The 20,271-nt window shown below is 42.6% G+C and overlaps 1 protein-coding gene across 1 annotated transcript in view; it reads right to left on the reverse strand.

The window, feature by feature from the left end:
• AP4B1 (adaptor related protein complex 4 subunit beta 1) overlaps positions 1-20,271 on the reverse strand; it is a 558,401-nt gene that overhangs the window by 9,528 nt on the left and 528,602 nt on the right. The gene's annotated exons all lie outside the window — the stretch shown is intronic.

Raw genomic sequence — 20,271 nt, forward strand, 5'->3', positions numbered from 1 at the left:
CTTGCTTCAGGGGATCAGACAGGTAATGTCAGTCCAATCTCTCTCTCTCTCTCTCTCTCTCTCTCTCTCTCAAAGCCCAGGACTAATCTAAAGAAAACAAGACACAAAGGGAATATCTAAAAGAAAACAAGACACACAGGGAACGGGAGGGAGGGATGCCACTGTGATGACAGGATGATAGGGACATATCAATCATCTACTTGTTATGGTAAGTACTACCCTGTACTACAATATGTCACTGTCCCTGTTTTTAGAGTGATGGTTAAAAAAATAGCAAGTTTTGCAAACAAAAGTCAGGTGGAGGCTCCAACAAGCCAGAGTTGGAGAAAAACTGCAGCAAAACCATGTTAAGGTTTGGAAACACCATCTCAATTGCAGTGCACAGTAAATATATGGGTTGTGGATAAAGCAGCAGCTCTGCAGATGGCTACGGAGCCTACTCATCTGATAACAGTAGTGGAGCCCTTTACGGCTTTAGCAAAAACTACTCTATCATCTCTCTGAAGAGGATTACCTTTGGACAATGTAGTAGGAAACTCTTTCCTTAACAGAGAATTTGACCTGTTAGAAGCAAAGGAGATTAAGAGTTGATCAGATTTTCCCAGTTTCTTTTTGCTACAAATGCAGGTAAACAAATACCTTCCAAGATCCATTTTAAGCAAGAGTTATTCCCAGACATCTCCTGAATGATGAAAAAAGAGGTAAGCTGGATCTTTTGATTCAATGCTAAGTTTATCATAAGTGGGCAAGAAGGTAGGTTTACTATCTTTATGGATAAGGCTCACAGGAACTTGTAACTCTGAAATCTCTCTCTCTAATGGGACAGTAAAGAAACAATGTATTTTTCTATGTCAGAAATTTAAAACACATCCTGTACAGGAGGCTTTTTCTAGGTTTCCATAACAATGCTCAGGAGGCTTTTTCAAGGTTTCCATATCAAAGTTCAACACCAAACAGGTGTGCAGACGTCCTTCATAGGACTGAGATGTACTTATTTCCCTTCTCCAGACACAAAACATGATAGTAGGCATGTCAGCCAAAGGGGACTTTCCAAAGAAGGCACGTTAACAAGGCTGAACATATCTTGATGGGCAAACAAGTACCCTTACACGGCAACACAGCTCAGAGACGTAATGTAGGATCTAGGGAAGTAGAACCTGAAGTGGAAGTCAACATACTCAACTCCTTTTGCATTTTACAACTTGTCACCCTCTTACACAAGAAAATAGTTTGGTTAAGGGCCAATTTATTAGGCTGTCGAGAGTAGTGTCTGATGACGGAATTTTTGAAAATGAAAAAAAAATAATCTAATGAACATGTTTACTGACAGGGGTTTCCCTTAGCAATTTGTTTACAACATTGTTGTTGACATTACTAAATGAAGGACCATGGATTGTAAACCTTTAGTGGGTGACACTGATTGTGAGAATTCTTTTAATTTGAATGTCAACACTGGGGCTAGACCTTATGAATGTGCAATGATTTTAAAGTTTGGGTTTTTTTAATCAGCTTAAGGACATCATTAGTTAAAATTGGTATATTTTTAGGTCAAATAATGACATTGTGGCTATTTTGGGAGCATCACCTTTATAAATAAGAAGGGTATCAATCTGAAGAATAAATATGAAAAATGTAGCCATAAGGGTTGTGTCCTTACTACTGCTTTGGCCAGTAAAGGTACCAGGAAGTGTGGATATTACAGCCAGTGTAAATTTATCTTGGAAAGTGAGTATGCACCTGTTAAGTATTTGGGTAATAATTCTTTGAAATTATTGGTGGATGCAGACTGCTTTACTGCTTGTGTGGTGTACTTCACAATATATCAGGGCTGCACTTTGTTTTATACTGGGAAAATGAAACGCCGATTAAGAGAGAGAGTCTATGAACATATTTACAACATAAATACTAAAAAGTGTCTTGTTTAGGCATACACTGATTTATAGTGTGCACAGAATTTAGGTTTTAGATTTGTTGTTGGAGAGAAGGTTAAGAACCTGAGGGTAGTTCTATGGGAAAAATACCTTTGAATATAAAGAACTTTTGTGGCAATTGAGATTAAATGCTACAGTACCCCCCTGGGTTAAATGACCACGTTTTCCTAGCTTGTGTTCTTAAGTTGAGAACTGTTAAATTGTGACTGTGTTTTTTTATATTCAGTGTTTTATTACTGTTTTATCATAGCTTTATTATTATTTCATAAGGTTTCATTAATTTGCTAATATTGATATCTACTGGTTAGTCTTTTCATGTGACTTGATTCACAGTGACTATCTAAATGTTCATTTTTTTCTGTCACTTCAGTTCTGATGAAGTTCTTTTATGGAATGAAACTTCTTTACTGAAGTGGAATAAAGTTTTATTGTTTAGCAATCAGTATGTCATTTTTGAAATTGGTACCTCATTGATTTGCGGATTTCTTGCTGAATTTTTTCTGGTTCTGAAGCAAGGACACCTTACTATAAGTTTTCTGAAAGAATAAGTTTTGAGCTGAAAGTAAATCTGATTTCCTCTTAACAGTCCCACCAGAGGACTCTAGAAATGGAATGATTATCCAGAAACCATCCAGTACACAATGTTAAGAGCAAGCGTGAATGAAACAATGTGCAAGAACAAACCTGAATATGACAAGCTGAGGAACTGTGCACAGCAAATTAAATTACAAGTACACAGTTAAAAGAATTTACCAATGAAATGAAGTATATAAGATCAAACAAGTCTCATAAAAATGAGAAACAAAGTGATAATGTGCTGCAACATTAATGGATATGAAAAATATAAGACTTGTGATAATGTGCTATAACAGTAATTAAGACCAGATAAATAGTTGCACAATGAACATTCAAGTTTCAAGTACTAGATGTGACTAAGTATGAGAAAGAGAACCCTCTTACTTTTAACAAATTATGCAGAATCTAAGCTAGGAACTGACATTTACAACGTGTAACAGTAAGGGTGGGTCTGTTGAAAAGAAATATGAAAATAAACAGTATCAACAAACAGTTATGGTAGATGCTATTTACTTCAATCTGCTTTTTTGCCTCATGACTGCAGAACATGAATGTTCCTCACCAATTAGACTTGAGCCTGTTCATTCCTCCATACTAGGTATACCAGTATAGAGAACAGAATAATTTGGAAAGGATGAAATCCAGGCAGCCATGACGGGTGTTTGGTGTCGTGGCCACAGAGACCATTAAATGTCTATGGCCCCCATCTTGATTAGTGGCCCCAAGGGACCCACAGTACAGGGCTACTATAATCAGCAGTCCTCATACTGCCTCAGGCCCTGCTGTCATCACTTCTCCCAGGCCACTGCCAGGGCTAAGTCTCAAAGCCCCATCAAGCTTTTCTACTTTAATCCTAATCCAACCCTTGCTGGCTGCTGTAAGCACCTGTATCCCTGTGAGGGCATTCTACGCCCATCTCTATGCATGTTGGTTCCTATACATATACAGAGTCAATTACTATCACTGGATTGTACCAATCAAGCCTATGTTCCTGGCTCCTGGTTGGTTTTGTGACACACAAGCTTCCTCTTACAAGTGGTAAGGAGCCAACTAGACCACCAATACCTGCGCTAGAATTTATTTATTATTTTATTTATTTATTTGACATTTGTTAACCGGGATAGTCCGATGGGTCAAGAAAACCCGTTTTTAGCGGAGGCCCAGGGAGAAACTTTCCCTGAAAAAGACATTTACAAGAATTGTTTACAAAAATAGGCAACCATGTTTACAACAAATAGTGTTAGGTTTTTCACAATACATTTAGGAACATAGATGTGAAGATTACAATTTGTTATGTCATACATGGGTAGCTTACAAGTTTATAACAGTAGTGTTAGTTAAACAGAATATGTTCTAATGTTAGGGTTTAAAATAAGAGATTACCAGTTGCTTATTTTACTTAATATTTAAGCATAACTCTTTAAAAAAATAATCTTGTATCCACAGTAGTTTACTTGAAGAGAATAACAGTTGACCTACTTAGCAACATGTTAGCATGAGAATAGGTCAACAACTAGTTTGTGTAATGGGCTTGGATTGTAAGGGAGACATTTTTCATAGTAGATTTATCAAAGTATTAATATAGGGGGATTGAGAGAGCAGGAAGGGTGTGGAACTAGTGTTAGAGAGAGGGCAGGGGGGATGTGGAAATGTTGCTGGGACTTAGTAGGTATACAGGGTGTAAAGGAGGCTGAGGAAACAATGAATGAAAATGGGTAAAGCTAGCGTCAGTTGCTCAACTCTCACCTTCTCCTGCAATGCTTTTCCAGCAAAACAGCTGCTACTGAAACTCGGGTCCATTTGAGTAATAGTCAGACCTTCATCTTTCTATGCGATAGAGTCATGATATCTGGCAGGTGCTACTGATGTGAAAATACTTCATGCAGTGAAATCTGAAAATATCTGAGAAGCACCGATACAAAAATGCAAGTCAGACTGCTGGAAAGAAATTCTGAGAATGATCAAAATGCTGAAATTAAACTAGACAAAGGAGAAGAATGCTACATTTTGTCTGAAGATAGTGTTGAATCAAAAGGATTTAGTGTTATCAAATAAAAAAAGCTAAATTCATATATTCTGATGAACGCAGCTAGCCTTAATCACTGGTGACCTAAGTGACTGCCTAGGGTTGCCATTTCTCAAGAAGTGCTTTTCTAACCTTTTTTTAAATTGTGTTGAACAGCCAAAGCTGCAAGAGCCTTCAAAGTAAAATGTTGGGCACTTCCTATATTTCTGGGCTTTCTGGTTAGTCTCACCCATGACCTAGGTAATGGATCACAAAGCCTGGCTCTGTGATTACTTGGCTAGGTCACAAGGTTGAGGCCAAACAGAAAGTTTGGACGTTCTGAGCCATAGGGAGTAATGGCACTAACAGCATTGGGAGTATATATAAATTAGTACCAAGAGGATCTATAGTAGGTTTTAAAAGAATGTTGTGGTCAGGGTTCATCTTTGTACAGCTATTTTTAGCATATTTTTTGGAGCTGCCATGCAATCAGAATGCACAAGACTTACCCACACCAAAGAAAAATCAAACCCTCTTAAAACTGCAATGCCATTCACATGCAGCACATAATATACTCACCACAGAACTGGTGATAGAATTTAAGGTAGACATATTGGGCTTGCCATTTACTAAAGAGAAACATAAATGAATTAGGCAGTTAAACAAGAGAAACTTCTCTTGGCAATACCGCTCTTCCCTTAGTATATGCCACCTAACATACTGAGGACACAGACAAAATAGCTACAACTACTGGCGCTGTCTGGAGGAAAATGATTAACTGGCTGAAGTTTGCTCATTACTCTGGCATTGCAGGACTAATGTTGATTTGTGTGAAGCAACTTGGGATTCTTTATGGTTACTGCTTGTGTGGAATAAATGAAAGATATCACATAACCATTATTTTTATTACACTCTGAAGTGTGCAAAGAAGTGACTAACTGTTGGGTAGGGATTGCTTGTGCATGAAAGTAGCTGACCCTTATCTTTTGCTTAAATAGTCAGTAATTTAAATGGTCACTAATCTTGGTTTGCAGGATGAGTGTACGTTTGTATGAGTTAAGATGGGATACATCAGCATGATTACTGTGTGCTTGTGTAATGCACTTAATTTTAAACCCGTATCCAACATAACACAGTTATGTTGGGAACTTAACCATGAATACAGATGTTCAAGTAGTTTCACTATTGCAGTCTTCACTTTTTTGGATATCCTGCCTGCAAGTAGCCCACAGACAGCCATAACTCTACCCTTTACCACTGCTTCAGCTGAAGCCTTCCATAATGGATGTAAGCAAGATGGTGATATGAAGTGTGTGTGTAGCCAATACACTGTCCAATGCTTTCTTGGCCTAGCAACAGATGAGGAGATGATTTCAGATGCAGCCTTCACTACTGGCCTAAGTCCACCCCAAAATGCTCCAATCCCAATATATAAGAAGACAGCCAACAAACAAGGGATAGGGGCCTAAAAGGTTAGATGGGTGAGGGAGTCAGTTGAAGGGATAAGGACTAATCTAGAGAAGACAAACAGGATGAAGGGAGGGAGCTTGAATGGCAATAGTGAAACCACTTAAACAGCTATATTAAAAATAAGTTATGTCTTACCATAACGTTCCATCTAAGTTGTTGATCTTCTTCCAGTCATCACTGATGGGTTCGGTTCTGAGCCCTCGGAACCAAGTCGGCCTTATACCAAGCTTGCGTGCACCAAAAACTCTCGAGCTAAGCTGCTACCCACAATGCCCTTCGCTCAGTTACCTCAGATCGAGTTTGCATGCAACATATAGAAGAAACAGCAAGTCAGAGGCCATCTCTGTGCAGAAACCCTAAGACACCATAAAGACCCAGAAGATCCACCAGGAACCTTTGGAGGGGGTCGGTGGGAGGGTGTGATGACTGGAAGAAGATCAACAACTCAGATGAAACATTATGGTAAGGCACAACTTCTTTATCTGAAGTTGTTAATCTTCTTCCTATTCATCACTGATGGGACAGAATCCCCAGCTACTTGGAGAACCTGGGTGGCCCTTATCAAAGAACATTCCTGAGAACCACTGAGCCAAAGGCCGCTCTTCCCCTGGAGATCAGATCCAATTTGTGATGCTTGATAAAGGTATAGGGCTTAGCCCAAATGGCAGCTGCACAAATGTCATCCATGGAGGCCATGGAGTGGAAGGCAACCGATGCTGCAATAGCCCTAGTTGAGTGAGCTTTGATTTGGCCAGACTTATATTCATTCGTAAGCGAATATGAGAAGGTAATGCAATCCCTGAGCAGACAAAGTAACTTTCGATACTGCACTTCCCATTCTAGGACCAGCAAAGGAAATGAAAAGCTGGTATGATTTGCGCAAGGATTTAGTTCTGTCCAGGTAGAAACGTAATTTATTTTATTTATTTATTTTACATTTGTTTACCGGGAAGGTCCAGCTGGGCAAGTGCCTGTTTTCAGTGGAGGCCCGGGGAGAAAAGCTCCAAGTAGTACAAAAATAGTTTGAAAGACTATAGTACATTCTAATATAATCAGGTATTAGTTTGAAAGTGTACAATACATTCTAATATAATTAGGTGTACACATTGACTAATACATAGGATAGCAAATTCAGACAATTTGAAGATTAACCAGTGAATAAGTAAAGTACAGTTTTGTACCTACCATAAATGTAGATGTTTGAGTGTTCACACTGCTGCAGTCATTACACTTGGGTTAGCCTGCCATCAGGTGGTCTCGCAGTCGGCCAGAGTTCCAAAGTCTTGGTCCGGCGTCGGTTGCTGTCGCTTCTTCCCTGACGTCAGTGCGCCAGGGGTATATAAGATGCAACCGATGCCATTTTCTTCAGTCTTTCTTGCCGCATGGTGCCCGAAGCAGAAGCAGTTCGCAAGTGCCGGTCGGCCGACTCCTGAGATTTTCGAAGTCGAATTTCAGATCCAAAGTCTTCAATAAAGCTAAGTACCCCGTTGGAGAAACTTTTTTCTTGCCTCAGACCGATGTCAGAAAAACTTAATAATTGTATTTCTTGTGGGAAGCAAATACCTCATAAGGACTTCCACTCTTACTGTATTCCATGCTTAGGCCCTGATCACGACGTCACTAGTTGTCGGTTTTGTGCTAGATTTAACAAACGCACTATAAAAAGACGTTTTGATTTTGCTTTGCACTACTTTGGCTGAAGGTTCAATTATACTATGCCGTCGGATCTACCGACGACTGCATTACCGAAAAAAACGTCATTCTTTGGGTACATATCCTGTTGTAAGGCTGAGACTGAACAGTGATTTTAAGTGAGGGTTCAGTTCTTCTTGGAGCTCATGTAAAACGCAGCCCGGGACAACGTCCGGTCCCATTGATGCTGTGTTTTTTGCTTTAAAGAGGGCAGCTCTCACCTGTGCATCTGTGATGTCAGGGAGGCTACACCCTGTTGGGATAGTCATTTGCTGATTTGGCGGGGAGAAGTTTGCACTGAACCTGTCTGCCAGGATGTTGGCAATGTCTGTGGGTTCAGTGTATTTGTTGTCATTTTGCACTAACTCAGAGCACATCTGGGAGTTTCCACCCAGGTTTCTGACATAACTAAAGAAAGCCTTGTGATTATCTTTACCGTCTTGTGCAATTTTTCTTTCGAAGCTAGCCTTAGATGATTTTATGAGAGATCGTAGTTTCTTGCTAGTACTGATCAGAGTCGCCTTCCATTTCAGGGATTTTGCTCTATCATGTAGTAGCTTCCTCCTTCTGTTGTACAGCTTATTTATGGCTGGGGTCCACCAGACAGGTCTCCTGCCTTTGGAGGAGTGCGTCTTGGTTTTATTTGGGATAGCACAATCCATGCATTCCTGTAGGTATCCATAGAATGCGTTTGTAAAGGATTCTGCGGTTTGGGACGTATTTTCCACTGGCCCTGGGGCTTTGAAGGATTCCACCTCGGTTTTCAGAAGTGGGAAGTTTGCTTTTGAGATGTTTTTGACCGTGGTTTCCTTTGCTGGGGGTGGGGACGGGATATGGATGTCCATAGTGACTAATTTATGGTCAGATCTTACCAATGAGGGGTACACCTCTGGTATGGAACATAAGAGTTCCCATGTTGGTGATGATCAGGTCCAATATGTTTTCCTCTCTTGTGGGAGTGGTGACCAGTTGTTCCATAGCATTTGAGTTTATAAATTCTAGGAACCATTGGGCTAGGGTGTTGGGGCTTGAGTAGTGCTCCCAGTCTATGTTTGGGTAGTTAAAGTCACCCAATATAATGGTGTTTGAAGAGACCTTCATATTCTCCAGTGTCTTCAGGAAAGCCGAGTGGGGTTCCTGAGTTTGGGAGGGTGGTCTGTAGCAGGCTACAAACTGGAAGGCAGTTTTGCCCACTGTTAGTTGCACATGGATGGTCTCAGATGCTTCGTGCAGTGCCACTAGCCTGGAGGTATGGGTATCTTTGATGAATATGGATACTCCCCCTCCTCTTGTGGTTCGGTCCGAGTTTTGGGGCCGAAAAGCATGGTATGAGGTATAGCCTGGTAGTGCTTAGGTGCTCTCGGGAGCCTTGAACCAGGTTTCTGTTACTGCACAGATATCGATATTCTCCATACTGATGAGAGCCTCGAGTGCGTGCATCTTGAGGTTTAGACTTCTAGCGTTGAGCAGCATTACCCTTAGTTTCTTTTTCCTTGTGTTGTCTAAGGAGGTGGGTTTGTCTTTTGAGCCTTGCCTAAAAAAGGCACTATGGGAGTGGCAAGAACCTTGGCCAATATTCGAAAACCCAGGGGTGACAGGTGCAAGCCGTCCCTAGTGAAGCAACGTGGCTTGTCAAGCATGTCATCCCAGGCTGACAGACACTGGATCCCCTTTGAGTTACACCAATACTTTAGCCAATTGTTGAAATTGATCATTTTGTCTTTATACTGTGGTATCATTCTTGGTGAGGGTAAGATGCTACTCAAGGTCAGGGTCATACCGGCCTGGGCCACATGATCAGAGAGCTCCTCTATGCCTCTTTTCATGTAATCCAGGGAGGTATGTCTCAGGTCATTCACACCAGCATGGACAATGACAAAGTCATATTTGTACTTGCTTTGGAGTGACCTGAGTGCTTGTGTTATGTGGCGGATCCTGGCACCCGACAGGCAGCTTACAGTGACCTTATCCTTGTTCAGCCAGGTGAGAGGGACGTCAGTGTGTCTGACAATAGAGTCACCTATTACAAGTATATTAGGTGTGTCGTTTAGCCTTAAGGGCTGTGACTGTGTGGCACACTGACTTTGTGAACTATGTGATACGTGGGTATTGTTGTGGGGTAGCAGTTGCTTGGATGTCTGCTTTGGAGGTCTCTGTTGCTTGGGCAGATTTTTATTTAGAGCCTCCGAGTATGTTTTTGTGTGTTTGTGTTTGGTTTGCTGTTGCGATAGGTCTATGTGAGACTGGATTTGTGGTGTGTGTGATTACCTTCTCCTCCAGACTGACCGTGCCAGTACTATGTTGAGAGAGCTCAGCCTCCAGTTTGGCTACATAGTTGCATCTCTCACATATATTTCAGCTTGTTGGGAAGAGGAGAGGGTGGTCTGTGTACATAAGGCAGTTGTAACATTGCCTCAAGATTCCCATATTCACCAGCTGGACTGGGGAGTAAACCTGAAACTGACTTTTGGACATGCCAGAACAGTATAAGGAATTACTTTTTGACTTGATCAAAAAGGACCAATAGGGAGCCAAGTACATAAAGGGAGTATAAGAGGGTGTAGTGCTTTAGTTTATTAGTGCTTACTTATAAGACACTTATCCTAGCTACTGCTGGGTTTTAGAAGGAAAATAGAGTGCTTACTTTGAGGATTTGGAACAGTTCTAAGGGAAAAAGTGAAGAGCAGATTTTGTGGAGCCTGGAATAGTTTAAACCTGATTAAGCGGCGCTGCCCGATGCGCAAAAACGTGCAAAAGAGGGTTTTAAGAGAGGGGGATCAAGGAGTTTGAAATTGACCCAAAATGGCCAATAAAACTACAGTTTCTAGGCAGTAACCACTCCCACAGGGGCAGACAGGCTGTTCAGTGTTTACCACTGCCACTGATGAACACAAAGACTTCCCTTTAGCCCAAACAATGGCCTCCAAGAAAATTACAAACAGTTCAGAACAGCAAATCTGTAACTGAACTTTTTTTTAAATTTCAGAAAGTGGGAAAAAAGCAAGATTTTTTTTTTGTTTAAAGATAGCAGAGATACACAAGTAGCAACAAGTTAGAACAGTGCAATAAATGACCCCACACTTGAGTGCTAGGTCAGAGACAGGTAAAATGCAAGTTTTAAGAAAAAAACGATTTTAAAATAAGTGCAACACAGGAAATGCAGTAAACAGGCTCTAGATGTGTTCTAAATACAGTTCCTAATACAGATATCAAGTTTAGCAAGCTGGAAAACGCCAAAAAGTAGGCGGCAATGCAGAAATCTAAACAAATAATCTGAAGAAAAATACTTAAAATCTCAAAAGTGGCTCCTTTTTTCTCTCCGTGTTTTCTCCTCTTGGTGGGTGCTTCACTAATAGCCAACAAGTCTGAAAAGACGCCAAAACCACGAGGCAATCGGGTTTTAAGAGAGGGGGATCAAGGAGTTTGGAATTGACCCAAAATAGCCAATAAAACTACAGTTTCTAGGCAGTAACCACTCCCACAGGGGCAGGCAGGCTGTTAAGTGTTTACCACTGCCACTGATGAACACAGAGACTTCCCTTTAGCCCAAGCAAGCAATGGCCTCCAAGAAACTTACAAACAGTTCAGAACAGCAAATCTGTAACTGAACTTTTTTTTAAATTTCAGAAAGTGGGAAAAAAAGCAAGATTTTTTTGTTTTGTTTAAAGATAGCAGAGATACACAAGTAGCAACAAGTTAGAACAGTGCATAAATGACCCCACACTTAAGTGCTAGGCCAGAGACAGGTAAAATGCAAGTTTTAAGAAAAAAAGATTTTAAAATAAGTGAAACACAGGAAATGCAGTAAACAGGCACTAGATGTGTTCTAAATACAGTTCCTAATACAGATATCAAGTTTAGCAAGCTGGAAAATGCCAAAAAGTAGGCGGCAATGTAGAAATCTTAACAAATAATCTGAAGAAAAATACTTAAAATCTCAAAAGTTGCTCCTTTCTTCTCTCAGCGTTTTCTCCTCTTGGTGGGTGCTTCACCAACAGGCAACAAGTCTGAAAAGACGCCAAAACCACGAGGCAATCGGGTTTTAAGAGAGGGGGATCAAGGAGTTTGGAACTGACCCAAAATGGCCAATAAAACTACAGTTTCTAGGCAGTAACCACTCCCACAGGGGCAGGCAGGCTGTTAAGTGTTTACCACTGCCACTGATGAACACAGAGACTTCCCTTTAGCCCAAGCAAGCAATGGCCTCCAAGAATCTTACAAACAGTTCAGAACAGCAAATCTGTAACTGAACTTTTTTTTTAATTTCAGAAAGTGGGAAAAAAGCAAGATTTTTTTTTTTTGTTTAAAGATAGCAGAGATACACAAGTAGCAACAATTTAGAACAGTGCAATGAATGACCAGACACTTGAGTGCTAGGCCAGAGACAGGTAAAATGCAAGTTTTAAGAAAAAAACGATTTAAAAATAAGTGCAACACAGGAAATGCAGTAAACATGCTCTAGATGTGTTCTAAATACAGTTCCTAATACAGATATCAAGTTTAGCAAGCTGGAAAATGCCAAAAAGTAGGCAGCAATGCAGAAATCTTAACAAATAATCTGAAGAAAAATACTTAAAATCTCAAAAGTGGCTCCTTTCTTCTCTCACCGTTTTCTCCTCTTGGTGGGTGCTTCAACAGCCAACAAGTCTGAAAACATCCGATGAACATCCAAAGAATGTAGGCAGTATTCTCCCTTGTTTGAATAATTTGGAAAGAAAACAGGGAGCTCAATGGACTGGTTAATAGAAAAATCAGAAACCACCTTGGGAAGAAAGGATGGGCTAGTACAAAGTGATACTCTGTCCTTATGGAAGATCAGATAAGGGCTCTTGATATATAATGCTAGCAATTCAGAAATTCGTCTGGCTGAGGTGACAGCCACCAGAAATAAGGATTTCCATGACAGGAATTTTAGATCACATGTCGGAGCAGGCTCGAAAGGGGGCAGAGAAAGAGACTGCAGAACCCAGGAGAGATGCCATGCCTCCACCGGCTGCCTGAAAGGAGGCCTGCTGTGGAAAATACCCTTGAGGAAAGTCTTGCAAAGATGAGTGGAAATAAGCGGGACTCCATCTGAACCATTATGGAAGTTGGAAACAGCTGCTAGATGGACTCGAATGGTGGAAGCTGACGCCCCACTGTTGAACAGTTCAGCTACGTAATGAAGAATAGTGGCTACAGGGGCTGAGAACGGATCTAGCTTCCAATTATGTGACCAAATAGAGAATCTTTTCCATTTTTCCCTGTAAAGCTTCCTGGTGGATGGTTTATGAGAGGCCAAGATAATATCATGAACGGATGAAGAGAGGGTTTCCTGCCTGGCAACTAACGGAAGTGGAGAAACCAAGCCGTCAGCTTCAGAGTGGACAGATTCAGGGGTGTCAGCCCTTGTGGGTGAGATATGAGGTCCTGATGAGTGTCTAGGCTCCAAGGAGGTTGTAACAGATGAGGTTGGATGAAGGGAAATCATACTTGACAAGGCCAGAATAGGGCAATGAGATCACTTTGCTTCTCAACCAAATAGCTTTCCTTAGAACAAGGGGAATCAGAGGAATTGGAGGATAAGCATAAAGGAGACCCGTGGGCCAATCGTGAATCAAAGCGTCTCTCGGTGACTCCCTGTGAGGGGGAAGAGGGCAAAGTAGCTGCTGCATTTTGTGTTTGAGGGGGAGGTGAAAAAATCGTAGCATGGCTGGCCCCAACGGCTGAAAATTTCCGCCGCCACACTCGGACTGAGAGACCACTCTTGAGGACAGTGCATGTATCTGCTTAGCCTGAACGCAATCACGTTGGAGCTCCCCGGGATATGCATTGTGATCAGAAAGCGGTTGGAAGCTATCGCCCAATGCCAGATTCTCATGGCTTCGTGACATAGGGGGAAGGATTTGATCCCTCCCTGTTTGTTTATGTACCAGACCATGGACATGTTGTCCGACTGGATAGCAATAGTTCCAGATGAAAGGAGCAGATGGGAAAGCTTGCAATGCCAACAGCACCGCTCTTAACTCCAGGACATTGATATGCAAGTTGACCTCTACATTGGACCGACATGCCTTGGACTGACTTTCCCTGGAAGTGGCCCCCCAACCCCATCAGGGAAGCGTCCGTGGTCACTGTGGCACTGGGTTGGGGAGCCTGGAAGGGGCGTCACCAAAGATTTTTGTCTGTACTCATCCACCAGAGGAGATCTTGTTTGCCAGTGTTGGTGATGAGAATCTCTGAGCTCAGGGGGTGAAGATTGGATATCCACTGGGACTGAAGGAGCCATTGTAATAATCTCATGTGTAATCTGGCTAGGGGAACAATAGGGATGGCTGCAGCCATAGATCCCAGAGCCTGGAGAACTTCCCTTGCAGACACCTTTCTTCGACAGAGTATCACTTTAACTTGTGCCCTTAATCTCTGAAGCCTGTGAAGAGGAAGAGAGATTAGACTTGACTGAGTGTTGAATATTACCCCTACGAATTCCAATTGTTGTGAGGGCTGGAGGTTGGATTTCTCCCAGTGACTCCGCTACAACTAGAGTGTAGTGGACGGCCCTGACCAGTAGGCACTTGGTGAGGGCGGAGAGGAGCCAATCGTCTAGGTACGGAAAAGTACAGTTGTGTACACTTACCATAAATGTAGATGTTCGAGTGTATTCATTGTTGCAGTCAATACAATTGGGTTATCCAGCTGGCAGGCTGCCCTCAGTCGGCCTGAATTCCAAAGTCTTGGTCCGGCATCGGTTGCTGTCACCTCTTCCCTGACGTTAGAGTGCCAGGGGTATAAAAGCTGCAGCCGATGCCATTTTCTTCAGTTTTTCTTGTCCCAGATGTCAGGTGCCCCCAAAAGTGCAGGCTAAAAATATGTTAATAAAACATACATGCACCAAAGTATATTTTGTCTTCATCTACAAGCAAATACACCACAAAGGTTGTATAGATTAGAGAAGTACAGATAAGTTCCAGCAAAAGTAAGGGGGATGGCAGGTGGGTATCCTGGACTGCAACAGTGAATACACTTGAACATCTACATTTATGGTAAGCTTACACAACTGTACTATGTTCTTCATGTTTCACTGTTGCAGTCATTACAATTGGGTTGAATCCCAAAGCTATGGCTGGGAGGCTGGAGCTAAATAGCATTAGGGGAAGCTATGAGGCCCTGCAGAACTGCAGTGGCAAAGCCTGCCTGGACTTAGAGTAAAGTGGTAAATGATAGTGCTTTGTAAAGGTGTGCACTGAACTCCAGGTAGCAGCCTCTAAAATGTCTTTGGTTTGTACTCCCCTGAGGAAGGCTGCTGAAGTGGCTGCTGCTCTGGTTGAATGAGGTCTAATGCCTTTAGGCACTGGCTTGTCATGTTGTGAATAGTAGAAACGAATGCAGTGGCCTATCCACTTTGAAATAGTCTGTTTTGAGATAGCCTTTCCTTGTGATCTTGCAGCATATGCCACTAGTAACTGCTCTGTCTTTCTGAAAACTTTGGTTCTGTCCAAGTAGAATCGAAGCTGTCTGTGTATGTCCAAAGAATGCAGAATTCTCTCCCCCTTGTTCTGTGGATTTGGATAAAAGGTTGGCAGATGAATAGCTTGGCTAAGGGCCACACTGGACACTACCTTAGGCATAAATGTTGGGTTTGTCCTCAGAGAAACCCTGTCTGGATAAAAAATGATAAAAGGTTCCACAGCCATGAGTGCCTGTAGCTCTGAAACTCGTCTTGCAGAAGTTATTGTTAGGAGCAGAGCTGTTTTCCAAGATAAAAACTTTATATCAGCTGTAGCAGCTGTCTCAAAAGGAGGCAGGGTGAGTTTTTCCAAGATATAGTTGAGGTCCCATGCAGGTATTGGTGATCTCCTTGGGGGCCTTAAGTTTTTGGCTCCTCTGAGGTACTGCCTTAACAAAAGATGAGAAAAGATTGGTGGCTCTGTATTGTAATGAGCCGAAATGGCAGAGGCATGAATTTTAATTGATGAAAAAGATAGGCCTTTGTCCAGCATCTCAGTTAAATATTGCAAAATCTGAGGGATATTTGGTACAGCTGTGTCAATTCCTTGTGTCTGGTTCCAAGCACAGAATCTCTTCCATTTTTCAGCATGGCATAAGATTTTCTAGTGCTAGGCCTTCTGGCCTCCAATATGACATCCATCACAGCTTTAGTGAGAGGTGCATTTTGTATGACTACATTATCCGCCATGCTGCCAGATTTAAGGTCTTGACTTGGCTGTGCAGGATCTGATTGTTTTGCTGAGACAGTAGATGAGGTATTTGAGGTAAGGTCCAAGCCGGGCATTGAGACAAGTTCCTTAGGACTGGATACCAGTACTGGCAGGGCCAGTCTGGGGCAATCAGTATCATCTTTGGCTTCTCTTGTCTGACCTTTAGGAGTACCTTTGGGAGGACAGGCAGTGGAGGGAAGGCATATACTGTTAAGTTTTTCCAGCTGAAAGATAGGGTGTCCACTTTCCATGCTTGTCTGTGATAAATCCTTGTGCAGAATCTTTTTAGTTGGTAGTTGTGAGGAGAGGCAAATATATCTATATCCAGGCATCCCCATTTCCTTGTTATCATGCTGAAGACTTGTGGATCCAATTTCCACTCGTGGGAATCCATGAGGTTTCTGCTTAGTTCGTATGCCAGAGTATTTGTCTTTCCTGGCAGGAATTGTGCTTGCAGATGTACTTGGTAAGTCAATGCTGTGTCCCACAAAGTCATGGCTAGTCTGCAAAGGGGGTAAGAATGAGTGCCTCCCTGCTTGTTTATATACCACATGACCGTGGTGTTGTCTGTCCTTATCAGTAGTTGTCCTGGATGAAGTAGGTCCTTGAAGGCTGTCAGGGCATTCTGGACCGCTAGCATCTCTTTTTGATTGATATGTAGATGCATTTGGTTTGCGGACCATGTGCCTTGAATACATCTTCCTGCCATGTGGTTTCCCCAGGCATAATCTGATTCATCCGTTGTTAATGTCTGCCTGGCTGGGGGTAAAGTGAATGGCTGTCCTTTGTTCTGGTGACAAGCCTTGGCCCACCATCGAAACTCCTGTTGCAGGCAGGGAATGAGAGTAATCCTTGTTTCCAGGCTGTGGCAATGTTGAGTCCAGACACTTTTTAGGTACCATTGAAGTTTCCTCATATGCAGTCTTGCATATGGAATTAGTAGAATGCAGGATGCCATGAAGCCCAAAGCCTGCAGAATTTTTCTTGCAGATAACTGGGCCTTTGTTGCCAAGTTTTTGAAATAGGTAGTCAGTTGCCTTTGTTTGTCTGGCGTGAGATAAGCCATTTGGGCAGTTGTATTTAAGCTTGCACCCAGGAATATTATCTCTTTTGAGGGTATTAGTTTTGATTTCTTTTCGTTGACTGTGTACCCTAGGCTTGTTAAAAATCTATTTACAAACACCAGATGCTGTAGTAGAATGTCCTTGTTCTCTGCTTGAATGAGGCAGTCGTCCAAGTAAGGATATATTTGTATTCCTCTTTGTCTGCAGAATGCAATTACTGGTGCCAGGCACTTTGTAAAGACCCTGGGCGCAGTAGATAAGCCAAAGGGCAATGCAGATAATTGGTAATGCATTGAGCCTGCTTTGAATCTGAGGTATCTTCTGCATGTTTGTCTGATTGGGACATGCAGGTATGCCTCTTTTAGGTCTAAAGTTGCAAGCCAAGCCTTCTTGCCCAGCATAGGCAGAAGCTGCTGTAGAGTGAACATTTTGAATTTTGGTATATCCAGATAAGTGTTTAGTAAAGATAGGTCCAGTATTGGCCTCCAGGCCTTGTCCTTTCTTGGTACCAAGAACAGTCTTGAATAAAATCCTTGTCCCCTGCTCTTGCTCTGGTACTTATTGAATGGCCCCCATTTTCATGAGGGATGAGATTTGTTTTTGTGCCTCTGCCCATTGATCTGGTTGGCAGATCTGGTCAACCATTTGCCCTTGGCAGAGTATGGAAGTGAAACCTGTAGCCTTGTGACACTATGTCTAGGACCCATTTGTCCTGGGTTATGATGTGCCAATTTTGAGAAAAAAGTGCTAGTTTTCCCCCTAAAGGTGCGGCCAGAAGAGAAGTGCTTGGTGTAGGCAGGGGGAAGTCATTGAGACTGTTTCCTGTATGGCTATGATTTGTCTTCTCCACTTTTGGAGGTAGAAGCACCCCATTGTTTAGACCTGTATGAACCTTGGGGCTGGGATCTGCCTCTAGGGCATCTGGATCTGCCCCTTTGTGGCCAGTCTGACACTGGAAAGGACCAGTTCTTTGTTGGCCAGTGTCTTGGAGGCTGTACCTGTAAGAAATCCTTGACCGTTTGCATAGATTTTGCTTTGTCCTCCATTTTCTTTAACACTTCTTCTGCCTTAACACCAAACAAGGTGTCATGTTGTAATGGAGCATCTAATAATTTTGCTTTGACATGATCAGGCAAATTTTGTTCCTTTAACCAATCATGCCTCCTAATGACAGAACCCATAACAGTGGCCCTGCAGGAGGCCTCCAGAGAATAAAAACCACATTGCAAAGTATGCTTTCCAACTAATTCAGCTGCATGCAATAAATCCTGCATTTCCATGTTTTCTGCACATTCAGAATTTATCAACATTTTCTGTTTAAGTAGTGACATAATATATTGCTGATATTTGAGCATATGAAACTGGCAATTTAAAGCTCTTATAGCCAAGGTAGCGGAAGTGTAAATCTTTTTTCCCCATCTGTCCAGTGCCCTAGAATCCCTGTCAGAGGGGGTAGGGTTTTTTGCAGTGGAAGCCTTGATCCCTTTGGGACCCTGAGAAGTAGTTTCTGGGTCAGCAGTAGGGTTTTTGAAAAGGAATTTATGAGAGTCAGGGACCCTGTAGTATCTGCCTGGCTTAACAGGAGCTGGAAGTAAGGAGTCAGGGGTTAGACTAGACTCTGAAAAGGCATTATCCACAATGTACAACACAGGTGGAATAGCTAGGGGCCTATGTTGTGGTAGTAAAAGAAAGTCTCTGAGCCTTTTCTTAGATTCTGAAAAATCTTGGCTCTCCCAGTGGAAATGTTCCCTCATGGTATGCAAGGTTTCCCCAAAAGAGTAGTCCTCAGGAGGAGAGGCTGAAGGGATAGATTCTTCAGCATCAGAATCCTCAAAGGGAGGAAGTGAGTATTCCTGATCAGAAGAGGAATCAGAAGAAATGGAAACCTGATCTGAAGATTCATAGTCTGTCTCTTGCCTAGGCCTTTTATCAGGAGGGGGATGGAAACCCCTGATCAAAGTAATTAAGTCTTTGGCCATTTTGAGCATCTGTTTTTTGGGCATGGAGGCCTGTCCATGAGGCTGTTGTACCTGTTTCTTTGTCTTTAAAGGTGCTTTAGTCTTTGCCTTTGAAGCTGAAGTCGTTTTAATGTATAACTGAGTAGGTCTGAAAACACTCTCAGAAGCCGATGTCTGCTCAGCGGCTCTGGACCCATCTGAGGGGATAGTCTCCGAGGGTCCAATACCTTGAGTTTCCAGCGGCCCAGTCGATTCCATGTGGGAGTCAGTAGCGGCCTGCGGCTCAAAGGTACCGGGCGTCAGCGGCTGTGAACTGGCGAACTGGCGACTGGCTTAGAAGAAGCCTCGTCGGTTTTGGATCTTGGTTGCCTGTCCTTTTCTTTTTCTCTGCATTTCTTATGAATTCCGGTAGTCGGATGGCTATCCGATGGCATCGTATAATTAAATCTTCTGCCAAAATAGTGAAATGCAAAATCGTACCGACGCTTAATAGTGCGTTGGTTAAATCTAGCACAAAACCGACAACTAGAAACGTTGTGGTCAGAACCTAGGCAAGGAATACAGTAAGAATGAAAGTCCTTATGAGGTATTTGTTTCCCACAAGAAATACAATTATTAACTTTTTCTGACATCGGTCTGGAGCAAGAAAAAAGTTTCCCCAATGAGGTACTTAGCTTTTAATGATGACTTCGGATCTGAAATTCGAACACGAAAATCTCAGGAGTCGGCCGACCGGCACTTGCGAACTGCTTCTGCTTCGGGCACTGCGGGGCAAGAAAGACTGAAGAAAATGGCATCGGCTGCATCTTTTATACCCCTGGAGCTCTGACGTCAGGGAAGAGGTGACAGCAACTGACGCCGGACCAAGACTTTGGAATTCAGGCTGACCGAGGGCAGCCTGCCAGCTGGATAACCCAACTGTAATGACTGCAACAGTGAAACACGAAGAACATCACCTGGAATCCCTGAAGTCTCAGATGAGCTGTTACCACTGATAGGCATTTCGTGAACACTCTGGGGGCTGTTGAGAGACCGAATGGCAGGGCTCTGAAGTGGTAGTGACTGGCTCCCAACCAGAAGCGAATGAGGCTCCTGGAGTGCTTTTCCATCTTGATGTGGCAATACGCATCCCGGAGATCTAATGAGCACATCCACACATCCTCACGCAGAAAGGGAAGAATGGATTGAATTGTGACCATGCAGAACTTGGTCTGAACTACCGATTTGTTTAGTTGGCTGAGATCCAGAATGGGCCTCCAGTCCCCTGTCTTTTTTGGCACTAAAAAGAATCTTGAGGAGAACCCTGATCCACACTGGTCTGGGGGGACCTGCTGGATGATTCTTTTTTTGACATAGCTTTCGTATTTCAGAAGCTAC

Source organism: Protopterus annectens, chromosome 5.part1 (genome assembly GCF_019279795.1).
Source record: "Protopterus annectens isolate FY-2018-M chromosome 5.part1, PAN1.0, whole genome shotgun sequence".
NCBI lineage: Eukaryota > Metazoa > Chordata > Ceratodontiformes > Protopteridae > Protopterus > Protopterus annectens.